The 22449-nt window shown below is 32.4% G+C and overlaps 1 long non-coding RNA gene across 1 annotated transcript; it reads right to left on the bottom strand.

Moving 5' to 3' along the window:
- Nucleotides 1-3528: 3528 nt before the first annotated feature.
- LOC107856772 lies at nt 3529-5232 on the bottom strand. Its single transcript, XR_001670657.2, has 2 exons — nt 5114-5232; nt 3529-4086 (listed from the first exon to the last, which is right to left on the bottom strand). It is a non-coding gene; the product is annotated as an uncharacterized LOC107856772 (long non-coding RNA).
- Nucleotides 5233-22449: the final 17217 nt, after the last annotated feature.

Here is a 22449-nt window from a genome sequence, read left to right as displayed (position 1 = left end):
GTTTTATCTTGTATATATATTTATGCGGTATTTCATATGTTTTTGGGCTAAAATATAATTGTTTACTGATGAGTGTAATTAGTATTTATTTAGTTTAGTGTGCATATAAATATATATATAGTGTAGTCACAAAATCATATTAGTACGAGTGCATATTCATACATACAGTTTACAATCATATATTTTTTCGATATGTAAATACATATATACAGTTTAACATCATGATGAATATACATTTATACAGTTAGTATGTGTTATAAATATATACAGTTTAATATACAAAAAATGATATATGCATCTTTTATGATGTATAAGATGTAATTATGTATAACTAGTTCAGGGATAAAACATTATATACATAATATAATAAATTTATATATTTTTTTCTGCTCATCTGTATTTTTTGATTCAACAGGATAATATTTTTGTAATCACTGATCTTCCTAAGAAGTCCCCACATATAGCATGTTACGTGGAGAGAAATTTTTTTGATACATTAATTATATATACTTATAAATGGAACGACAGATGTCTCTATGTATATGAATCTTACAAGTCTACTCATCATAATGCATCTGTTGCGCATGAGATGAGAAAACTTTCAGAATTGATACCTATGTATCTAGTAAATTCGTATTTCTACAAAAAAAAGTATTGATTTCTCCTCTCACCCAAAGTACATTGGTCGCGAAGAATAATCATTTCTAGATGTGGTATATGTGGATGATTTACCACAACAGTCGGCGAAAAGCTTGTAAGTTGATATTTCACGTATTTTAACTTTATTAATTTGTATCATTACAACCAAAATTTTTTCAATTCAGTTTACTACTTATTATCAAAAAATATGTATATGCAGAAATTGTGGAATCTTCGTGACTGTATACGCACAGTATATTAGCTATGAAAAAGGTGTACCAATAGAAGTCTTTGACGTTGAAGCTTTATGCACCCCTTATGCTGCCCTTTTATGGCATCACGAAACTCAAAAGATTGAGGATTGATGCCATGAGTGATGATGAGAGTTCGAATATGTCAATGAGGCCACAGTTTGATTGTGATAATGCTGACATGATTATTATTTCATAGACAGTTTAATTGGTATTATTAGACTAGTTTATGAATCTTATTTTTGGTACAGCAAACTGTTTTTGAATCCAGCTTTTGATATAGGAAGTTTATTTTGAATTTTAATTTTGGTATAACAAGGTGTTTCTGAATCTAGTTTATTGTAATAGTACAGTGATTTGAATATTATTTTTTTGAAATAGCATAGTGTTATTTTGCAATGGCTTTTAATGTATATACATTGTTTTAGTATCAACTAATATGAATCACATATGATGAATGCATTTATAAAATTTTATAAGTGATGTTCACCATTTATTTTCGTATAAAGGAAATTATACAGAAAGATTGTGTAATTGTATTTATATACACAGGTTCATATACAATAACACGTTATATACTTATATTCAATAAAAAGGACAACTACATAAATACATATGTTACCCAAATAATAACACACACACACACACATATATATATATATATATATTTGAGATTTATTATTTAATCGAATAGAAAGAATTATTAAAATATCAAACAACTTTTTACATGATATTATATTTGAAAATAAAATAATAAACTTTACGATTTCAATAAAAAAAAAAGCACAGTTACATACAATAATATAAATACAAATACAAAAATACATTTCAACTTATATACAAATTAAGTATATACTTTACATTACAATGTAATTTGCATCCACCAATTAATATAACTTTTTTGAAAGATTAACTAACATTTGTATAAATAAATGTAATCAAATACAAATATATATATATATATATATATATATATGATGATATAATGGTATACACTTATAATAGAAAAAAATATTAACATACACAAACACTTATGTGTATACGTGTAATATGCTTACAAATACCTCATATCCTATAATAACTTTTGAACGTATATACAATTAAAATTGAAGTTACAACTTATGCACATACAAGTTCAAAAACTGCATATATATAAATAAATAGAAAATTAACTTAATAGATAACACCTCATATTTTTAATAAGTACTTCGAAATAACTTCAGACATAAATCACAACTAATAATTTATTTATAGACTTATCGATTGTTTAAAATAAAATAAAAGAAACATAAACTAACTGAAATATCAAAAACAATTCAACTTGATGTACTTTACTACACGAACGCCTATTATGTCCCCTTAAACCACAAGCACTGCATGAATTTGTGGACTTAGTCCCGTAAAATTTTCCTGCGGACTTTTCTCTTTCTCTTTTCTTTGACCTCTCAGGGGGACGTCTGTATTTTAACGGAAGAACAGTTTCACTCAATATATAATCTGGTATCTCCCATGTAGATCAATCAGGCAGTGGCAATATTGAAATCTCATACGTACCTAACACCGATACAGGCTTGTATAAGTCAGAGCAATAATGATCAGGTTCAAAATTTTTGCTCTTGAACATTGCATAAGTATGAACACACGAAAGTTCATCAATTTGAAATATATGGCAAGAACATGTCTCTAGGAAAACAATAGAATGTTGATCTTCATGAAGCACAGAATAAATATAGTCCGTTTTCTAGCACAACTTGCGATGAATATATCGTTATATATATGTATTTAAAAATAACTAATGCATTATTTACTTTTAATAAAATACTTATCCTATTCGCGTACTCTTTACCTTGTTTATCTCAAGTAGTTCATTATATTTTCCGCATACAGGTGTGCGTGTGAATGTCCTTACCTGTCGATTGCTTTGATTCCATCTGCCAAACATCTTTCTAACTTTCTCTAAGAATCATATATAGACAATTCCTTCACTTCCTTAAGATACCTGTTAATGGTTTCAGCGATGTTTGATGTTAGTGTGAACCCATAATTTACAGTTGCATATGCTCTAGTCCACTTGTTATAACCTGTCGACTACAAGTAATCTTTCACCCTAGTATCTATTTGTTCAGCCTTCTTCATTAGACTATTGAATTCAGAAATTGTATATGCTTTTGTCATTGCATAAAACACATCTGATAATTTGACATATGACTTTCTGAAACTGGTTATCATATTTTTTCACAAATGTAAGATGCAAGAATATTGTACAACACCATCATATACTGTGGACACAACCTTTATAATACTCTCATTTCTGTCGGACACAACACATAAATTTGATTTTATACCATGAGCTTCTTTAAATTGCTCAAAGAACCAACTCCATGCTGCATAATTCTCAGAATTCAATATTCCATAAGTAAGTGGAAAATATGTCATGCATACATCACGTTATACATATAAATTTAATGAATATATTTTTGTTCATAGAATGCATTTAAGATAGTGTTTTCATATTTTTTGTAAATATATATGTATATTTATTACGATATAAATAATATTGAAAAAAATAGTTCTATTTGATTATATGTATTTAGTACCATATATATAATATTGAAGAAAATAAAAAAATAGCAAGCAGTATAAAAACTTGTTCCATCAAGTGTACTTGATGACACAAAAATTCCATTATATGTTTTCCTTAGATGATTGCCATAAAAAACAACAATCGGTTGACATGAATCAAATCATTTAATTGAACAGTAGAGCGATATAAACACAAAAAAATTCATCATCTGTTTTTTTTTTCATTTGTATATGTGAAACAGGCTAAATCTTTCCCAGCATGTATAAATATCCCGACAGTCTGTTGTAGGATGCATATGTTGTCCCCTTCAATGAAATCAAAGCTCTCTCTCTATCCCTCCAAGCCATTGCATAAGTCAAATTTAATCCGAGCTCATTCCTAATATCCTCTTGTATGTGTTTTTCCGTATATATTCTTTTATGGTTGGATAACTTCTGTTTCACAATGTCACCAATCAATGCACTACTAACATATTTCTGCTTGTACACTCGATCCTTTAAAGGAGAAGTATGCTTTTGCTGGAACTTTTGAATCTTAAATAAACTGAGCTTCTTATTATTAGATATCATTAGAAATCAACCACATTCTTTCGATTTACACACCAAAGTATACCTGGTACGAAATAGTTGTCCATTAGTAATTTACACAAAAAACAAACATAATTATTAAAAAAAACTTTAATTATTCCACCAAGCATTCTTCCTACCTACAGTCTTTAACGACAATATGAAACCTATATACTCATTGTACAAAATTATTTTTTAAAAGTTTACAAATATACAAACACACCAAACTTATGTATACAACTATACATAAATACAAATATACTATTAATAGATATACATAAATACAGATATACCATACTTATGTAAGCTAAAAAAACAGATATACAAATATAGATATACCAAAATTATGTATACAGATATACATAAAAACAAATTTACTAAAAATATTAGATGACAAACAATTTGTATATTGTGAAATATACGGTTAGAGTAATGAACTAAAGTCATGCATTTTAGACACCCATTACAGTAATGTATTGACATATACATTTTTCCTTTTGAAATAAATATGAATGCATACATATACAAATATATAAAAATAACTACAATAACAGAAAAAAATCACTTATTCGTTTGCGTTTAATTCTTTTGTACTAAATTGAAATTTATTTCTAATTACATACTGGGTCATCATCGATTTTAAAGTGGCCTTGTACTTATACACTTGACCAAAAAGCACCTCATTATGATTTGGATCAGAAATAATTATCCGTTCTTGCCCATTTATATCAACAAATTCAATAAGGTCACAAAAATCTGCACCAATTTTTTTTTATTTTTCATCAACATCGTTTGTAAACATGTCCAAATTCTAATCGAAAACAGAACTCTCTCCTCCAACCTTTGAACATACTTCATCATTTTACAAAGATTTATCAAAAACAGAAACGCATAACAGATAATTTCCAAATTCTTTTTTTTTCTTTCCATACCATTATGTACACTGTCACACCTATTCATTATGAATCTCCATTCTTTTACTGCTACAGTCAATTTTATATTCTATTTTCACCATTTTCAAACTAAAGTCAATACAAAGTTGCTTATCAATCAATTGAAATAAATCATCGTACTTTTCAATTTCATCAATTGCAATTGAGTCCAACTGGTATTGTTCATACTCATTATCAATATTCCATGTGCCTGAATGCTTCAAAACAATTAGTAATAGCCCTATTTTTTTGTGCATATAATCTGTTGGCAAAATACACACAATACAAATTGCAATTACCAATGAGATTTAGAAAATAAACTAACACAAACAAGTTATTAACAACTTCTGTGACAAAATGCGTAATTACGCAAATTGAAATTGAAACTGATTATGAAAATAAGGATTATAATTGAAATTATTATATACAAAAATATCCGTAAAAATGAAAATTGAAAAATTGAAACTGATTCAAATTTGTATTATGTATTTGATTTCACAAAACAAATTCAAATCAATAATAGAACAAATTTTCGTATTGTGAAACTGATTCAAATTTGTATTGTGCATTCGATTTCAGTAAATAAATTCAATTCAATTTTTTTTCGTAAATCGTATTTAACTTATTTTTGTAAGCACAAATTACCTGTAAGCAATTTGGTGTTGATTTTCTCCTTCTGCAAATCTCCAGTTTAATAATTTTTTTTTACCAATTTTTGAGAGAGTGATTAACGCATAAACCCACATTAATTGATCTGTTATACCAGAGAAATACATGGGAAGTTGGAGAAGATTAAGAAAATCTATTGCATTAAAATTTCTTTTTTATGTCTATTTATTGTTATAAACTTTTCCTTCCTTTTTTGTTTATATATACATAATACTGCCACTTGTTTTGTCTATAAATTGTAAATATTGAAACTTAGACTAGGAAGTTAGTTATATGTATTCTTTTTTAAAAAAAAAATTGGGGGAAGGGGAATGGGGGAGGGGATTACAATATGGAGAATCGAACCCTCACCAATAAGGTGGAAGTTTAGGTAACTAACCAACTAAGCTACTAAGATTCCCCAGTTAGTTATAGGTATTCTAATGAGAGTTTATGTGAATTTTTTTCCTTTTTAATTTAGTCAATTTTAATTTAAAATTTAGACAAACAAAAAATTAATATTTCAATTGTATTACAATTATGGTCTAATTAATTTCAATTATGGCCAAATTCAATGAATCGACTAAATTGAATCATAATTCAAAACAAATTAACAATCAGTTTAATCTCGAGTTTCTTGATTTAGTAAAATCAAACACACATTTTAAAAATAAATTATTTTTGAGAAAAAATTATATTTGAATCAAGATTTTAACGATTTGAACTAATTTTCAAGATAACTCTTGATTAAAATCTAATTTTCTGTAAAATAGTTATTTAAGTAACAAAATTATATGATTTTGTACATACGAATATGTAACGACCCATTTTGTTGTTACTAAATTATTTGTAACAAATTCATGAAAAATCTTAATTTTCACTCCTCAATATTAACTTGGGTCCAAAATAGCCAATATTTTATTTATTATGACACCTCTAATTTTTTGGTGAAGATTTTAGCCTTCGGATGTGTCTAGATAGACTCAAGCACGATGAATTTTAATTATTAATGAATGATAATGTCAATACTTTAGTTGAAACTTCTTTATGTATGAATTAAGTTCGTACAATATCCCTAACACAAAGTTAAATATAAAACTTTCTTTCCGATACAGTTTTGATATGGGTTTCTATTAGGGTCAACTTAAAACGATCATATTTTCTAATATATAAGAAGTTAGAAAGTCTAATACCTACCAAATCAAAGATATATGAGTCCTCTTTCCAATGCAACAAGTCGTTCCTCAATCCAAATTCGGAGTAAGAAGTTATGACCATTTTACTGAGCACTGTCCGGGCTGAAACGGAATTTCGCTATAACAAAAATTTTGATAATATTTAAATCAGCTCCAGCTGTATTTTAGGTCTAAAAACCCCAAATTTCATTTCCTAACCCTAGAGAGGTTATTTTTCAAAACTTAAGGTGAAATTTCTTTGTTGAGATAAGTTTTTCATTATTTTCTTCGTCTTTTAATTCTTTAACATCTTGGAATCCTTAAAAAGATCTTTAATGGTGGAATTGATTAGGGAAATACTCATGGGTATTTTTAATATGACCTAGAGCTGATTCTAAACTATAAACTAAAGATTCCTAACATAAATTATATAAACTAGATTATGAATTTTGATGGTTTGGAATCTTAAAATTCGTAAAGATGAGACCTTTAGCATAAAAACTCCATTAATGGAGATGGGTTATGCTTGAAAGAGCTAATTAATGGTTAATTGAATTAGAAATGATATAGACCTTGAATTAAGGGTAGAGTTAGTGGGTTTGAATCCCCAAGATATTTGTTTGAAGAGTAATTATTTAATTACTCTTATAATTGATTAAGTTTTAGATGATTGATTGTTCCAAGGCATGAAAGAAAGGAAAGAGCATCCTTTTTGCATCTTGCTTCTTCCAAAAACTTGGCGTCCAGGGATACTAGGTTTAATGAATAGAAGATTGTGTTATTTTATATTTTCATAATTTAGAATTGATGAGAGAAAGCATGTCTAGGCCTGCGGGCATGGAGTTAAGATGGATAAAGACACGAGAATTTAACTTTAATTTTGAAAACTATATTATTGATTAATTATGTTATATTTGTGATATTATGTGCTATGTGCTGCAATGAGATTGTTGTAAATGAAGGATGTGGACATGATAGTTCTTAGTTGTTCTGGTGATGAACCAGTTAAGTAATAATGATATTAAGTTGTATGTGTTGTACAATAATATGGTGAGGAGAACCATGCTAGGATTAAGTACTCATAAGCATAGTAATATCTAAAAAATAGATGACTTGAATTAGTGTGATGATTGTATTATATGGAAAGAGGTAGCGACATTTTAATAATTAATGAGTAAGTAATAATCCAATAGTGACTTGCATGCTTAGGTTTTAAATTGTGATTTATTTTATGATATTCTTATTTTGGTATTGATAAAATTACTTTATATACTGGATGCCCATGAGAGGCTAAATTGGTGATAATGATGCTAGAGGCTTGTTTGATAATGATAACTCCTTGTATTAATGCCATGAATGGCTTGTTGATGTTTGGATTGTTGATGCGTGTATAAATAATTATTGAAATTTACTTGATGGATTCGTCTCATGATTATAAGTGTACTTGTAAACTTGGTATATTGTGTTGTATGCTGTGAGAAAGTGAAAATTTAATATTGATATGACTTATTTATGGTGGATCAGGTACCGCGCCGGTACGGATATGGATATATTAGATCGAGACTTATGTCGGTACAAATATGTATATGATGGATCTGGTACCACGCCGGTACGGATATGTATATGTTGGATCAGGTACCACGTCGGTATGGATATGTGTATGTTGGATCGGGTACCATGCCGGTACAAATATGTATATGATGGATCGGGTACCACTCTGGTATGGATATATATATGATGGATCAGGTACCATTCCAGTCCGAAAATATATATGGTGGATCGGGTACCACGCCGGTACGGTACATGAACATGGATCATTCCCTGCAGGTCATGACTATTTGGGCAAAAATAAGTCTCATAGCATATGTGTACATATTTGTGTTGAGTCTGTGGATGTCTAAAGTATGGTTGATACTTTTGATGGTTATATGGCTTGTTTGTGAGCACTGTTTGATCTGTTATTGTTATATTATTTATTCATTGGGTATTTGATTGTGTGATACATATTTGAAGAAGTGAAACTTTGTACTTACTTATATGTTGGTTGACTTGCTTCATTTATACGTGTTTTAATCGTAGATTACAAGAATATCTATTATCATTCTTTAATATAATATGAGAGCATTTGGTTATTAGCTTGAGAGTTTAGTGTGAGTTGTCTATAATTACGAGTTTATTCCTGTGAATATGAGAAATGAAAAATATAAGGTGAATAAAGAGGAATAATGATATATTAGCATTGGATTATGGTTGATTGTGTGAATTAATGAGGCTAGAGTAATTCGTAGTGAATATAATACTGATGGAGTTGGAAGAGTAATTGAATGATGTAACTTATATAGGTAAAGTAATAATGTTATTACAGCCTTGGTTAAATTATATTCCATTCAAGATGTCATGATTTATTTTTCTTAATTCGGCACTAATTCCATTAGGTAAAGTAATTGGGTTAGTTTGCAGTTACTAAATGGATGACGATATTCGGCACTAATTTCTGCACTTTCTTCTTGGTAGATATTAGAGTCCTTGTATTATTTATTTCATTGTCAGTCTATGTTGTAATAGGTAACACTTGTACATTTCTGGCCAAGTCTTGAGATAGTGAAGGACATTTATAAGAAGTTTTTGAAAAAAGTTTATTTATTAGTATTTAATTTACTGTACATTTTCTTAAAAATAGAAGTCTTTTCTGCATGTTATTAGTTGGGTAATAAGGGTTCTCCTTGCTACTTAAAATAATGTAGGTGCCTGCACGGTCCGTTAGTCTGGGTCGTGACAGTTGGTATTAGAGTGTTAGGTTCACTGGTCCCACAGGTACAAGATCAATGTCAAGTAGAGTTCCGTAGATTAGTGTGTAAGGCCCGACACCCAATCTTCGGAAAGCTATGAGGCATGTAAAAGCTATTTTCCTTTCTTTCTCTCCATCGTGCCATCCTAATCTTCGACTATTGGGTTGGATCCAATTGGTATCTAGACAATTCTAATTGGTATCTTAACAGAGCTCAATTGGAATATAGTTGATTCCAATTAATATCTTTGTAATTTTGAATAGAAATTTAGAAGATTTCAATATGTATTTGTTAATAAGGCTAAAAGTTATTATTAATAGGTAAAGACTTATGAAAGTAGTGAATTTATAGGTTGCTTGTGTTTGATAAATGGCTGAACTTGGGTTGCTAGATTATTATCATTGTTGTGAATTATATTGGTTTGAATTTAAGGGATGAAAATTACTGAAGTTGTTTTTGTTGATAATTAGGATGGGATTATTTGATTTCTTGTTGTGTGAAACTAGTAATTCTATGGTGCTTACTTGTTTTTGGTACTATTATACTAATAAAATTAATGATGTGAGAATTAAAAAAATGATATGAGAACATGATATCAAGAAAAAATAGTGAAAAGAGACATGAATAAAGAACCGAGATGATATGTGTTTCCCTTAATGAGAGGTTCTTGTTAATGATGTTGTGGATAGATCCTTGTATGGTTCAATTATTTGATATTATGTGGGGATCTTTGTGTGCTCCGATCATTGAGATTGTATTTAGAATTTTTTGTGCAGTTCTATTATTGAAATTATAATGGGTTCCTTGTGATGATTGGCTAAGTGACAATATCTTTAAGTTCTTTATGTGAAAGGATTCTTAATGCTTGGCAAAATAATGAGTTTTAAATAAAAGTGACAAAAACTAGTAAAGGTTGTTGATACCTACAGAATTTGATCGATAACTTGTCTGGAATGTAATATTGGTGATGAGACTGTAAATGACCTGTAATCGATTTATTTTGTTTTACCTTGCTTATGTGGTAGTGGTGTGGGGACCACTCTTAAGGTGATTAAGAGTTAAGTGAAGCCCGTAATAAAAATATTATTAGGTAGAAATAAGAATGACTCTGTATAGCTTAAATTGGTGTTAGTGATATAAGAGTGGTTTGGATTGACCATGAAGTGTTGGTCATTGAAAAATATTGAGTTAGTGATTGTCTGGACATAAGTTATAGCTGTGGATTTATGCATTAGGGAAAATCTTGAGAAAATTATTTATTATTGGCTTGACCTTGTGGATGAATTACGGATTTTCATGTCCCACAGAGTTAGCTAATATATGAAACTTTTAGAGGATAATAATTCTCATGATGATGGCAATGCAAAATCATATGAGTTAGTTACACTCATAAAATAATTAAGAATGATCCTGAATGGGAGAATAAGTGAATAATTAAATGATATGATTGATCTTTCCTTGGGTGATACTTGGTGGATATTGCTTGTTAAGTAATTAAGATATGGTGATTAGATGAATATTAATAATGTTATGGAGGAGAATGTGTTGTAGGCTCTAATTCTGTGGAATCTCTATGGTTAATAGATGTAAGTCTGTGTAATGAGTGAGAGGTTGTGTTGTCACCTATATATAGTAGTAAGCACTAAGCTTGAAACGGTGAGTGATCTTGAGGTAAAATGGATAGTTGTTGTGAGAAGTTGAAGCTAGCTTTATTAACTAAATTTAGTAGTCTTGATTGAATGCATGCAGATATCTAAGTTATGTGACTTATAAGTGTTGTGGTGGCTTAAATATGATCAAATGTAGATTCTCCATGGAGTAGTCTTGTCTAGAAACCGAGTTAGGTGTCTCGGGGAGAGCTTGTGTGTAGGGTGGATTAGATGTGACTTATCTAATGTTGACAATTTGAGTAGTAGATTTATGTCACACCTTGTAACACATTTCAGAATTGAATTTGGACTCCAGCGCTTTGGTAAAAAAAGAGAGGTATTTTTTAATATTTATCTTCTTCAAGGTGAATTTTTTAACCATCTTTATCTTTCTTTCGTAAAATTCAAGTTTAACACTTAGGCCGTTGAAAGGAGAATAAGTAATTCGTGTGTAAATATTTGGTTCCGCATTTTCATATTTTGGAAAGCTTTGATAGAATGATTTGAGTATAGAATGTGGGTTGGTCAATAAGGATATTGAGTGAGTGAATATGGTGCAGTATAATCAACTCTATTAGTAATGTCTCTCTAATTTCAAACTCGTGCTTTTCTCCACTGAATGTCCGTTCGGGTACGAACGGATGACAAATTGGTATCTGATTGTAACGACCCATTTCGTCATTACTAAATTATTTGTAATAAATTCATGAAAAATCTTAATTTTCATTCCACAATATTAAATTGGGTCCAAAATAGGCAATATTTATTTATTATGACACCTCAAATTTTCTGGTGAAGATTTTAGCCTTTGGATATGTCTAGATAGACTTAAGCACAATGAATTTTAATTTTTCATGCGTGATAATATCACATCCCAAAATAACCCCTAGGCGTGACTGACTTCCGACAACAACACCTTCTGGAAGAACCAATTTTCTATACATTCACAATATGTAGAAACACTGAGATGAAAACATATACAACTCTACATGCAAGAAATAATCATTAATGCAGGGTAATTGTCCAATAAGATACCGCATAGCTATTTATGAAAATGACAATAGTTTAGATAACAAATCTCTAACCCAAGTCCCACACGAAGTTCATGGAGCATCTAAACAGAGTTACATGAATTCAACTTTTGGGCATACAAACCCAACGAAAGGAAACATAAGCTAAAAATAACTAAAATTGAATGACAACCTTCACGAACAATGCGAAGACTCACGTTAGCGACAAAATCCACACGTAAATATAAATATAACTTAGTAAGATCCTCGAGCCACTACTTTAATACCCCTATAACAAGTATTAGAAAATACAAAATACACAAATAATATGTATCTCTCATAAAATAATGTCAATAAGATCCAAAGGAAGTTCAAAAATGCCACCCTATATCTCAACTCAATCCACACTCATGACTTATCATAAACGGCAGTGAAGGTGATCGGCCTAGCACCCAGACAAGTCCACGGTGGCATATATAATGCCCCAAAAAGTCTACTACGGCAGCATGTACAAGCCCCTAACATATTACGACAATATAATTAATGCCCCTAACATATTACGACAGCATAAATAATGCCCCTAACATATTACGGTAGCTATGTATGCCCTTATAGACTATAACGGCAGCGATACAAAATATGTTCAGCACCCCTACATCACCTCACTTATTATAACTAAACAACTCTCACCAAACTTTACAAATACATATCCACAAATAATCAATACCACCTATTCTTCCAAGTCACACACTTGTTCCAACACATGGACTAGGCAGAAAAACATAATTTTTATAAAGAAAGTTTGAAAAGCAAGCATCAAAGCTTAAATTCTCACTTACCTTGCTAACGACAAGTTCCACAACCTCACAATGCGTAGAACACCAACCAAATAGCCTTCAATGGCTTCAATCTATGCAAAAATATTAAATAACGATATCAATTATATTATTCGGGGTCAGATTCCAATATCCTTACTATTCAAGGTTAATGTTAAACCTTAATATTCCACATCATTATCCATGAATTAAGGATAATTTAATAAGGAAAGGCTGCCAAAAAAAAATTTCAACATAATAACCAATGATTTCTAACCCATAATATCAATAACTTCACTATTTAAATTTCTACCCTTAAGAAGCGATTCCAGTGCCAACCATTTCTCTCATCACTAATCAATTATTGCCTTAACATTGTTGTTTCCCTTACAGTAACAAAGAATGGTTGAATTCTACCCTTATAGTAATCAATTTCTACCCTTACAGTAACAAAGAATGTTACAAACAACACTTTATGAAATCTCAAATATATACACATATATTAGTTACTGCAGCAGCAGACTATTACCACTATGAAGAAGATCAAACATACATTATTTATTGCTTTGCCAAAATTCTATGCCAAAACTAAAAACAAATTCATTCCTTATCACTTCATGAAGATGCCTGCCAACACCGTATAGATACTCTCTATTTATATTTTTTTTCTTTTGGTAAGTTGTTTTGCTTTTTGTGTTCCCGTGGATAAAAGGTCATATATATAGCCCTAGTACCGTGAAACTGAAAAAGGCTCTTGACTTGTCCCCTTTTAATTCCTTAATTAATATTAATAATTGGCTATAATTACTAATTAACCCTTCATTAAAAAGGAAAATAAGCTAGCTATTACATTCTCCCCTACTTAAAATAATATTAGTCCTTGAATGGGTCTAGAATCATGCCTGAAATGTCAAATAAGTGAGGATATCTAACTCGTATCTCCTCCTCGGACTCCCAAGTAGCTTCTTCGATTGGATGATTACGCCATAATACCTTGACTGGAGCTATCTTCTTCGACCTCAACTGTCGCACTTACCTATCAAGGATAGCTATCGGGATTTCCTCATAAGTTAGATTCTCATCAAGATCTACATCCTCTGGCTAGATTTTATGGCTATCATCACGAACATACTGTCTAAGCATAGACACGTGAAACACAGGATGAACTGCGGACAATCTCAAAGGTAAAGCAAGCTTATACACCACCAATCTAATTCGATCCAAAATCTTATAAGGACCAATGTATCTAGGACTTAGCTTACCTTTCCGACCAAATCTCATAAGGACCAATGTATCTAAGACTTAGCTTACCTTTCCGACCAAATCTCATAACTCCTTTCATGGGAGAAACTTTCAAAAAAACTTTTCCCCCTTTTTAAACTCCAAATCACGGACCCTTTTATCTGCATAAGACTTCTGCCTGCTTTATGACGTCTTAAGTCGGCTCCGTATCACTGCAACCTTCTCCAACGCTTGTTGAACTAAATTTGGACCTAATAACTGTGCTTTGCCGGGCTTAAACCAGCCAACTGATGAACGACACTTGCGACCATATAGAGCCTCATATGGTTCCATTTGAATGCTCGACTGATAGCTATTATTATAAGCAAACTTTGTTAAAGAAAGCTGATCATCCCAATGGCCACCAGAATCAATCGTGCAAGATCTAACCATATCGTCCAAGATCTGAATAAATCACTTAGACTGGCCGTCATCTGTGGATGAAAAGCTGTATTCAACTTAACCTGTGAACCTAATGCCTTTTGAAAATATTTCCAAAGTTCTGCAGTGAAGTGTGCACCTCGATAAAAAATGATTGAGATAGGCACCCCATGAAGCCGAACTATCTCCCGAAGGTAAATTTCTGCTAATTTCTTTGCGCTATAAGTAACCCAAACTGGTATGAAATGGGCAGATTTTGTAAGTCTATCCTCTATCACCTAGACTGAGTCATGCTTCCTGAAAGTATTTGGCATACCAAAAATGAAATCCATAGTAATTCTTTCCCACTTCCACTCTGGAATAATCAATTTTTGCATCACTCCGCCAGGTTTTTGATGTTCATATTTAACCTGCTAACAATTTAAGCAACTAGTAACATGTTTCAAAATATCAACCTTCATACCTTTCCACTAGTACAACCCGCGCAAGTCTTGACATATTTTTATAGCACCAGGGTGGATAGAATATTGCGAGCTATGAGCCTTATCAAGAATTAGCTATCTCACGTCACCCACAACATGAACACACAATCTTCCATGATGACGTAGCACACCTTCACTATCAATAGAAAAAGACTTAACAACGCCATTCTACACTCGATCTCAAAGCCCAACAAGGTAGGGATCATCATATTGACAAGTCTTAACTTGGCCAACTAAGGACAATCGAACTCCATGATTGGCTAAAGAATAAATATCCATAACCGAAGGTCACCTTTCGGCAACAAATTGGGCTAAGCTGCCCATAGACTTCCTACTCAAAGCATCCGCTACTACATTTGCCTTCCCAAGATGATACAAGATTGTGAGATTATCATCTTTAAGTAAAACTAACCACCGTAGTTGTCTCAGATTTAGATCTCTTTGCTTGAATGAGTACTGCAGACTCTTTTGATCAGTATAGATTTTATACGGCTCACCATAAAGATAATGACGCCAGATCTTGAGGGCAAATACAACCGCAGCCAATTTCAAGTTGTGAATCGAATAATTCTTCTCATAGACCTTTAGCTGTCGAGAAACATCTGCCACCACTTTACTTTTCTGCATTAAAGCACAACCCAACCCAATTCGAGATGCATCACAATAAATAGTGAAATCACCCTCTACCATAGGTAAGGTCAAAATTGGAGCCAAAATCAATGCCTTCTTTAATTTTTGAAAACTTTCTTCACATTCATCTGACTATTGAAACACCATACTTTTTTGAGTTAAGCACATCAATGGAGAAGCTACCTTCGAGAAACCCTCCATAAACCTCCTCTAATAATTAGCTAGCCCTAGAAAGCTACGTATCTCTATAACAGTACTAGGTTGAGGCCAATCTCGAACTGTTTCAATCTTCTTTGGATCAACATGAATCCCATCTCTTGTTACCACATGCCCCAAAAGGAAAATGTGCCCCAACCAAAACTTACACTTTGAGAACTTGGCATATAGCTTGTGTTCTCTAAGTGTCTGCAGCATAACTCTCAAGTGTTGTTTATGTTCTACCTCGCTCTGAGAGTAAACCAAAATGTCATCAATGAACACAATAACAAATTGGTCTAAATACGGCTTGAATACCCTGTTCATGAGGTCTATAAATGTTGTAGGTACATTGGTCAGTCCAAAAGACATCTCTAAAAATTTAAAATGCCCATACCTGGTTTGAAAAGTTGTTTTAGTGATATCTTCGGCCTTGACTCTCAGCTGATGATAACTTGATCTCAAGTCAATTTTAGAAAAGTGAGTAGCACCCTGTAACTAATCGAACAGATCATCAATTTGGGGCAAAGAATACTTATTCTTGTTTGTTACCTTATTTAACTGCCTATAGTCAATGCACATTCTCATCATGCCATCTTTCTTTTTCACAAATAATACAGGTGCACCCCAAGGTGGTACACTAGGCCTGATGAATCCTTTATCAAGCAATTCCTGAAGTTGAACCTTCAATTTCCTCAACTCAGCAGGATCCATATGGTAAGGTGGAATAGAGATAGGTTGAGTCCCTAGCACTAAATCAATGCTGAACTCAATTTATCGCATCAGTGGTAACTCAAGCAAATCATCTGGAAACACATCAATAAACTCCCAAAAAATAGGAATATTATTTATAGAAAATTCGTCTGCTCGAGTGTCATGAACAATAGCAATAAAACCCAAACAACCATGGTTAATTATTCGGCGGGCTTTTACATGGGATATTATCTTTCGTTGAGTCACTGGAGTTATACCTTTTCACACTAAAGGTGGTTCTCTAGAAATATCAATACATATAAGCTTAGCATAACAATAAACCAAAGCGTAACATGATGCCAACCAATTCATACCCATAATCACATCAAAATCATTAATTGGCAACACAAGTAGATCAATTATAGTGTCCTTACCCTGAATAGATATCACACAATCTCTATAAACTCTATCCACTGATAAGGTCTCCCCTACCGGAATCATAATGATATATGGCTCTACAAGAGTCTCAATCCTTCTCTCAAAGAATAAAACAAAAGATAGGGACACATATGAATACGTAGAACCAGGATCAATAAGAGAATAAGCCTCATGAGAGTTTACAGTGATAATACCTGTGGCCACTGCATTAGATGCCTCGATGTACTTTCTAGCGATAACAAAGAATCTTGGTGGTCCACCTGCTGTTTGAGAACCCTGAGCACCCTGTCGACCGTATCCATGAGTACCTTGTAGAGCGATTCTAGCTGGCTGAGTGTGACCATGGTTACCTACAATATCTCTCTGCACCTGAGGAGTAGCTTGACTAAACCTAGAATCTCTCTTAGGACAAAACTTAGCAATGTGCCCTCTTTTACCACAAGTATAACAAGGACCGCCAACTCCAAAACAACGTCCACTGTGGTTTGTACCATAATTGGAACATTTTGAACACTGTTCGGACTGAAAAAAAATTGCTAACATTCCTCTATATCTGCTGCTGTTGTCCCTGTCTAGATGGATAACTATTCCTTGAAGATTGATCCATTAACTCTGACTGTGTAGGCCTAGACTGTCCACGATCAAAACCACTCTTGCTCCCAGACGGAGCACCAATAAACCTACCAGAGTTACATGCCTTCTTATTTTCTTGATTAATTCTTTCCATCTCATAATAGGACTCAGAACAGAGAGAAGTATCAAACACCTCAGAATAGGATTCATTATGCACATCGTGTATCACTGGACCACGATAACGAGCCTCAAGTCCATCCACAAATCATCTTACTTTCTCCCTCTGATCTGCAAATAAATATGGAACATACGTGGACAACTTAGTAAACTTAGCTTCGTACTCAGTGACTGTCATGGATCCTTGTCGTAACTCATTAAACTAATGTCTCATATCATTTTGTTTGCTCAAGGCAATAAATCTGTCCAAGAACATAGCTGAAAACTCTGACCAAGTGATAGGTGGTAGACCTATTTGTCTGCCCTACAAAATAGAAGTCCACTATGCCTCGAGAGACCCTGAGAATAGAAAAGTGGTAAATTCTACACCACGAGTCTCCTTAAGTCCCAAAGTAGTCAGTATCTTCTCGCAATGATCTAGAAACTTTTGAGGCTCAATAGAAAATAGTGTAGCATCAAACTCTGGTGGCTTAAGATCCATGAAATTCTTCAGATCCTTGGGTTGCCCTATAGCTACAATCAAATGATTAACGGGTAGAGGTGCTTGAGAGGTTGCAACATTCAACTGAACTTGTGCTTGCATCTGTGCAGTAGCTCGAGGAGCTGGAGTTCGACTCTGATTAGGCACCAATGCCTCAAGTACATTCAATATTCTTTCCACTATGTCTATAGGTAATGTAACAGTAGGTGCTGCAACTGGCACTGCAACTGGAGCATCTCGATCAACCTGGTCCTGTGCTTGCTCGGAAGCCACAACTTGGGGCTGGCCCCCATTCCTAACTCTAGGCTGAGCACCAGTTTGCATCCTAATTTGAGGCCTAGTTGGATGAGACCTAACTCGACCACCACCATGCGTAGGAACCTGTCCAGCACTACATCTAACAGGTGTAATAGATCGACTAGCGAAGGAAGAACCATGTCTCTTAACTATCTGCGAAACAATATTTAAAGGTTAGACTTAATTCAACTCAATGCATGAATAATAAATAAAAAGGAGAAACTTCCTAGATGTTCTGTAGCCTTAAGTTCAAAAGTATGAGCACCTACATACCCTTGAACAGGAATCTACTAAACACTGCTCCATGACCCAGGACCTAAAACCTCGCTTTAATACCAACTTTGTAATATCCCAAAATAACCATTAGGCATGACTGCTTTCCAAAAACACCACTTGCCGGAAGAACCAATTTCTATACATTCACAATATCTAGAAACAATGAGATGAAAACATATACAACTCCACATGCAAGAAATAATCATTAACGTAGGGTAATTATCCAACAGATACCGCATAGCGATTTATGAAAATGACAATAGTTTAGATAACAAATCTCTAACCCAAGTCCCACATGAAATTCATGGAGCATCTAAAAAGAGTTACATGAGTTTAAATTTTGGGCATACAAACCCAACAAAAGGAAACATATGCTAAAAATAACTAAAGATGAATGACAGCCTTCACGAACAATACGAAGGCTTACCTTAGCGACAGAATCCACATGTAAAGATAGTTAGCTGCGAGCCTCTCTCTCTGCAATTGTATTTGCATGTATGAAAGTAAGGAGTGAGTTATATAAATATAACTCAGTAAGATCCTCGACCCGCTACTTTAATACCTCTAGAACAAGTACTAGAAAATAAAAAATACACAAATAATATGTACATAATATCTCTCATAAAGTAATGTCAATAAGATCCAAAGAAAGTTCAAAAATACCACCCTATACCTCAACTCAATCCACACTCACAGCTTGTCATAAACGACAGTGAAGATGATCAGCCTAGCTCCCAGACAAGTCCACGGAAGCATATATAATGCCCTAAAAAGTCTACTACGGCAACATGCACAAGCCCCTAACATATTATGGTAACATAATTAATGCCCCTAACATACTATGGCAGCATAAGTAATGCCCCTAACATATTACGGCAACATAAGTAATGCCCCTAACATATTACGGAAGCTATGTATGCCCCTAGAGACTATAATGGCAGTGACGAAAAATATATCCAGCACCCTTACATCACCTCACTTATTATAACTACATAGCTCTCTCCAAACGTTACAAATACATATCCAAAAATAATCAATACCATCGATTTTACCAAGTCACACGTTTGTTCCAACACATGGACTAGGAAGAAAAAACATAATTTTTATAAAGAAAATTTGATAAGCAAGCATCAAAGCTTAAAGTCTCACTTACCTCGCTAAAAACAAGTTCCACAACCTCACTATGCGTAGAACGCCAACCAAATAGGCTTCAATGGGTTCAATCTATGCAAAAATATTAAATAACGATATCAATTATATTATTCGGGGTCAGATTCCAATATCCTTACTGTTCAAGGTTAATGTTAAACCTTAATATCTCACATCATTATCCATGAATTAAGGATAATTTAATAAGGAAAGGCTGCCGAAATAAAAATTTCAACATAATAACTATTGATTTCTAACTCATAATATCAATAACTTTACTATTTGAATTTCTATCCTTAAGAAGCGATTCCAGTGCCAACCATTTCTCTCATCACTAATCAATTATTGCCTTAACATTGTTGTTTCCCTTACAGTAACAAAGAATGGTTGGATTCTACCCTTATAGTAATCAATTTCTACTCTTACAGTAACAAAGAATGTTACAAACAACACTTTATAAAAATCTCAAACATATACACATATATTTGTTACTACAACAACAGACAATTACCACTATGAAGAAGATCAAACATACATTATTTACTGCTTTGCCAAAATTCTATGCCAAAACTACAAACAAATTCATACCTTATCACTTTATGAAGATGCCTGCCAACACCGTGTAAATACTCCCTGTTTATCTCTTTTTATTCTTTTGGTATGCTATTTTGCTTTTTGTGTTCCCAGGGATAAAAGGTCATATATATAGCCCTAGTACCGTGAAACTGAAAAAGGCTCTTGACTTGTCCCCTTTTAATTCCTTAATTAATATTAATAATTGGTTATAATTACCAATTAACCCTTCATTAAAAAGGAAATAATAAGCTGGCTATTACAGATAATATCAATACTTTAGTTAAAAGTTCTTTAGGTATAAATTAAGGTCGTACAATATTCCTAACACAAATTTAAGTATAAAACTTTCTTTCTGATACAATTTTGATGGGTTTCTATTAGGATCAACTTCTCTACCAAATCAAAGATCTCTGAGTCCTTTTTCCAACGCAATAAATCATTCTTCAATTCAAATTCGGGGTAAGAAGTTATGATTGTTTTACTGAGCATGTCTGGGTTGAAATGGGATTTTGTTGTGGCAAAAATTCTGATAATATTTAAATCATATTCAGCAGTATTTTAGGTTTAAAAACCCCAAATTTTATTCCCCAACCCTAGAGAGGTAATTTTCCAAAGCTTAAGGTGAAATTCCTTTGTTGCGTAAATTTTTCCATTATTTTCTTCGTCTTTTAATTCTTTAACATCTTGAAATTCTTAAAAAGACCTTTAATGGTGGAATTCTTTTGGAAAATACTCACGAGTGTTTTTAATATGACCTAGAGCTGATTCTAATTTACAAATTAAAGTTTCCTAACATGATTTCATAACTAGATTATGAATTTTTATGGTTAGGAACCTTGAATTCCGTAAAGATGAGACCTTTAGCATAAAACCTCATTAATTGAGACGAGTTAAGCTTGAAAGAGCTAATTAATGATTAATTGAATTGGGAATGATAAAGAACTTGAATTAAGGGTAGAATTAGTTGGTTTGAATCCCCAAGATATTTGTTTGAAGAGTAATTATTTAATTACTTGATTTTTAGATGATTGATTGTTCCAAGGCATGAAAGAAAGGAAAGAGTATCCTTCTTGCAACTTTCTTCTTTCAAAAGCTTGGCGTCCAGGTAGGCAAGGTTCAATGAGTAGAAGATTGTGTTATTTTATATTTTCATAATTCAGAATTGATGAAAAAAAGCATGTCTAGGCCTGCGAGCATAGAGTTAAGGTGGATAAAGACACGAGAACTGAACTTTAATCCCCAAAACTATATTATTGATTAATTATATGCTATTTGTGATATTATGTGCTATGTACTGCAATGAGATTGTTGTAAATGAAGGATGTAGATATGATAGTTCTTAGTTGTTCTGGTGATGAACCTAGTTGAGTTATAATGATATTAAGTTGTATGTGTTGGACAATAATATGGTGAGGAGAACCATGCTAGGATTAAGTACACATGAGTATAGTAATATCTTAAGGATAGATGACTTGAATTAGTGTGATGAATGTATTATATGGAAAGATGTAGTGACATTTTAATAATTAATAAGTAAGTAATACTCCAATAGTGACTTGCATGGTTAAGTGTTAAATTGTGATTTATTTTATGATATTCTTATTTTGGTATTGATAAAAGCACATTATCTACTGGATGCCCATAAGAGGCTAAATTGGTGATAATGATGATTTATTGAAATGTACCTATGAGAGGCTTGTTTGATAATGATAACTCCTTGTATTAATGTCATGAATGTCTTGTTGATGTTTGGATTGTTGAT

The sequence above is a fragment of the Capsicum annuum genome, chromosome 1, assembly GCF_002878395.1.
Source record: "Capsicum annuum cultivar UCD-10X-F1 chromosome 1, UCD10Xv1.1, whole genome shotgun sequence".
In the NCBI taxonomy this organism is placed as follows: Eukaryota; Viridiplantae; Streptophyta; class Magnoliopsida; order Solanales; family Solanaceae; genus Capsicum; species Capsicum annuum.
The sequence above is the reverse complement of the archived record's forward strand: the minus strand, read 5'-3'. Positions and strand labels throughout refer to the sequence as shown.